Raw genomic sequence first — 4,440 nt, 5'->3', positions numbered from 1 at the left:
TCCTTTTATTGTGTTGTGTAAGTCTGTTTTCCTGTGTAAAGGTAAAAAAGAACCTGTTCTTGGTCTTACCTGAGACCTAGAAAATTCATCTTAAATCAGGGTCATTCCTTCCATCTGATATGGTCATTGTGATCTCATTCCATTCATTATCTTATTTCTCAGTCCTCTTCTTGATGGGTCAGTTCTCTTCCTTCTGATTTTTGTGGGTACATGACATCAGAAGTTACACAAATGATTACAAAATAGGTGGGAAAAAAGCAAAGCTTTCTTTTTTTTTTTTAATAGAACTTCCTTTTTAAGCCATTATTCTCACTTGGCAGTGGAAAACGATCTTGTCACCTTTATGTATTCTAGTCAACTGCATTATAAATGTTTCTTTTGTGTAAATGTTCAGTCAGATTTGCATATTATTATCTTAGCTGTTCTGAGCTCTGTCTCCCGGTCTTCTCTTTTCCCTATTATTGGTCCTGCTTCTGTTTCACTGGGCTCAAGGTTCTGTTAGCTGGCAGTGGTAAGAAGAGAGGGAGTTTGCTTATGTGGAGAGCATATGGTGTGGCAGCATACAGGCTGGTCCCCTCCCTTAGTCTTGCCCAGGTGCCAGTGCAGTCCAGCTGTTGATGTCTGTAGCTGAATTTCTAGACATGGAGGATGCCCAGCATTGGCTCTTCTCTTTGTCATGGTAGATGATCTTCTGTGTCCAACTGGTACCATTTATAGCATAATGCAGGGGATCCTGTAGAGGCAGCATTACCCCCGCACCCTTTTCAAGTTTTTGCTAGTGTGGTTCTCTTCATTCTTTTTTTTTTTTTTTTAAGAGAAGTATGACTTTATTTTCTTGTTTCACAAATAGATTTGGCTGAATTGGTTGCTTTCTGGCGATTAGTCAAGGAGACCAAATCCCATATCCTTGTCCAACTCCTCCAACTCTTCCCTTGTTTCGATCTTGGCTGGGGCTGTGGCAGGAGCAGGTGCAGCAGTGGTGGCCGTGGCCACAGGGGCATCAGCCACAAAGGCAGAAGGATCAGCTGAGAAGGCCTGAACCTTTGCAGTGGGAAGGGGTCATCAGCCTCTGCAGACAAAGCCAGGACCCACTTGTATCCATTAATGATAGAAAGGGGCACTGATGCCACAGCTGGGTAGCCTGTCTGCAGACATACACTGACAACATAGTGGACACCGTCCAGGAAGTGAGAATGCAGTTTCCTCAGTGTTGTCGGGCACTTCAGGGTGTTTGCCATTGTCAAACACGAGCTGGATGAGCAGCTCACAGGAGAAGGGGGGACATGTTCAGCATGTTCAGCAGTGTGGTTTGCGGGCTCCCACTTTGTCTCCAGTCTTAATCAGCTGCTTATCAGTCAGGATTTCACTTGTGCCCTTGAAGACTTCCGTGGTGATGCCTAGAGCCTGGAAGATAGAAGACTTCTTGGGCCTAGACCAGTGTTCTGGGCTGGCATAGTGACTTCACAGAGGGCTATGGCACGAGCTGGCAACCTTGCTGGCCGGCAGCATGTCCCTGATCTCAGTGAGGTCCTCCTTGGTGGGCACAAAGCGCATATTCCCCCGGATGTGAGGTAACAGTTTCTCCAGAGCTCGTTGTTCTCTAGGTGCCTTTGGAGGGGGCTTGTGCATCACGGTGTTCTTGCCCATCAACACAACAGCCTTCCCTGGAGGGACATGAGAATATGCCGCATCTGCTTGGAACCTACATTGTGTGCTTCCACAATGAAGCATTTTGGATAATCATCCAAAAGTTGGATGATCTTAAGGAATTAGTGGACTTCCATCCTGCCTTGTCTTCCCTGAGCATCAAGGTGGTGTGTCAGGAGTTGTCACATAGTGATGAAAGACAATGTTATTCTCACAAGGGTGCCTGGGGAGATCCCCCTCATTCTTTTGGCTGGCCTCTTTTGGGACTGAATCGTCTTACCAGATACTTTCAAGTGCCTATTCTAAGTTCACAAAAGACCTGGAAAATCCCCACTCCCTCAGAGTTCCTGTTTAGGAAACCAGAGGTGATGGTTACTTGTTCCTTCTCCTCTCTGCTGACCCTTTTCCTAGGCCTGCCCGGCATCCTATTAGGCCTGCTACTTACCACCAAAGTGGTTGGCAATCCCCTCTATCCAAAATCACCCTCACACTTCTGGGGAAATGCTCTTAGGCACCCACCCTCCCCTTGGGAGTACAGTAGAAAGTGAGGCATGGGGTGTCCCAAATATGTGTTTTATTATTATTTTTTTAAGTATGATTTTCCAACTTGTTGTGTATTTTGTCCTCTGGAAGAGAAGGATAGGAACATAGAATAAATCTTCATGTCCTCTCCTGACTGTTTTTATCTTACAACTAGCTAGATATGCACCAAACAGTTTGTATTCTGAGTCTGTGTGAGTGTGCATGAGTGTGCGTGTGTGTGTGTGTGTGTGTGATGGGTGTTTGTTTTGAAAGTAGAGAGTTGTTAAGGGGAGGAGGGAAGCTGAAATCATCACTCTGTGTTTCAAGTTGCAGGTTGATAGGGATGACTCATTAGGGAAAAAAGACTTGATATATGGAGAGGGGAGAGCATTGCTGGAATGATAAAGAGGGAATGGTAGCTTGTGCTCTGTCTGCCTACCTGAACCTTTTGTCTTTTGCTTTTCAGTTGAAAATTTCCTGTCTTGTTCACTCTTGCCTGATTATTGCTTTGGGTGTTCTGAATAATGTAGCAGAGCCCTTAATTAAGGATCAGAGAAGATATCAAAACGTTGGAGAGGTCCATAATTTGGACTTCCTAGATTTTTCCCAACAGCTTTGTGTTGTGAGTTTAAAGTAGCAATATTCAACCAGGAGAAAGCAATAAAAGCTTACAGATAATCATGGTTAGGTTTGTAGATTGATTGTTTTCCTGAACGAAAATGTGAACTTCTCCCATAATGGTAATTGTTAGTGCTATAGTTGGGGAAAACAGTTGGGGCATGAACTCAGGATAAGTATAGAGGACCAGAGGATCCACATCAGAACAAGTTAGAGAGTATCTTATTGAAAATTATATTGTTTTTAAGTCCAGTGAATTGTTGTAACATTACATTGAGGAATAGTCTCACAACTCCCTTATACAGCAGTCTTTCCTGTCTGGGATGAACTTGTGCATCTGTGCTTTGCTTTCCAAGAATGAAAATTATGCTCGTTTTACAACTGCATAAAGCTTAGCATAATTGTGCAGGTAACTGCTTTAAAATACTGTTCTACAAAAATGCTATCATTCTAAGCTCAGAAAGAAAGGGGCAGGAAATCTCCTTAGGCTTCAACTGCTGAGTACCCAGAGACCTTAATATACTATTTACATATCAAGAGTCAGAAGTGGGTTTCTTTTAGTGGAGGGATATGACAGACCAACAGGGTTGACATCAGAATGTTAGGAAGACACATTTGGGAACATCTAATAAAGAAAATGATAATGTTAGGAGATCTAGCAAGAAGGCAAGATGTCCCAAGTGGAATGAAAGAGAAGGTAGGCAGGAAGCTGTGGTGCGGCTGGAAGTTGAAAACCAGAGGGGAAGGTGGAATAGAGGTAGAGGGTAATACTAAAAAGGGGTCAGGTGTCCACTGAGAAAGGCAAGCTGGACAGGTCTCACAGGTGGAAACAAAATGTTAGCTAGAATCCTGTAGAGAGGTTACAACTAAAGTGGTTAGTATCCAGGCAAGAAATTCGCTAACTCTTGTGGGGCATGAGAAGCAACAAATAACATGAGCTCAAAATAGAATTCTAAGCTCAAAGCATTTTAAGACAGAGACCAGATACAGGTCTTGATGTGATGGAGTTAAATAGGTTAATGTGGCTAAAGTGAATAATATGGTCAAATTATTCTAACACTCGGCTCTCTAGAATACTTCAAACACAACACACACACACACACACACACACACACACACACACTCATACATGCACACATGGAGGACTGAAAAATTAAAGAACAGAATGTTCACAAAATCTTAGAAGTAGAAGGAAAATATGAGTGATTTCATTTTCTTGTTACTTCTGTATGCTTTCTAAATTGTCTTCAATTAATGTGTTATTTAAAAAAAATAATATAAAAATAAAAAATAAATTGACCCAAATGAATTGCAGTGCATTTGCAGACAGTTTGAGAATTTGGTATTTTGTTCAGTGATTGGTGATTGATCTGCCTCTAAGGGGCACAGAGGTAAAACTAAATTATTGCAGGGCACAATAAATTCTCTTGGAATTGTGTAAATTTCCATATTCAGTCTGCTTGCCTTTTATTTTTTGCAGAAATTTCTCAACAGACTTGTAGAACAACCACTTTTTTTCTGAAACAGTCATTTAGGTTGGGTCTATCTGGGACAAGATGAAATAAGAGTTGGAAATTATTGAACTGAGGTGATTAATTGGAAGGATTCAAACTGAATAAATTAAGATTGGACCCCAATCCCAATCCCTGTACT

The 4,440-nt window shown here is 42.1% G+C and overlaps 1 pseudogene; it reads right to left on the bottom strand.

Annotated features, from left to right (window-relative positions):
- Positions 1-879: 879 nt before the first annotated feature.
- LOC132012957 (large ribosomal subunit protein uL10-like) lies at positions 880-1,807 on the bottom strand (annotated as a pseudogene).
- Between the last annotated feature and the right edge of the window lie 2,633 nt (positions 1,808-4,440).

The sequence above is a fragment of the Mustela nigripes genome, chromosome 3 (genome assembly GCF_022355385.1).
Source record: "Mustela nigripes isolate SB6536 chromosome 3, MUSNIG.SB6536, whole genome shotgun sequence".
Lineage (NCBI taxonomy): Eukaryota > Metazoa > Chordata > Mammalia > Carnivora > Mustelidae > Mustela > Mustela nigripes.
This window is presented reverse-complemented; position numbering and strand designations above follow the sequence as displayed.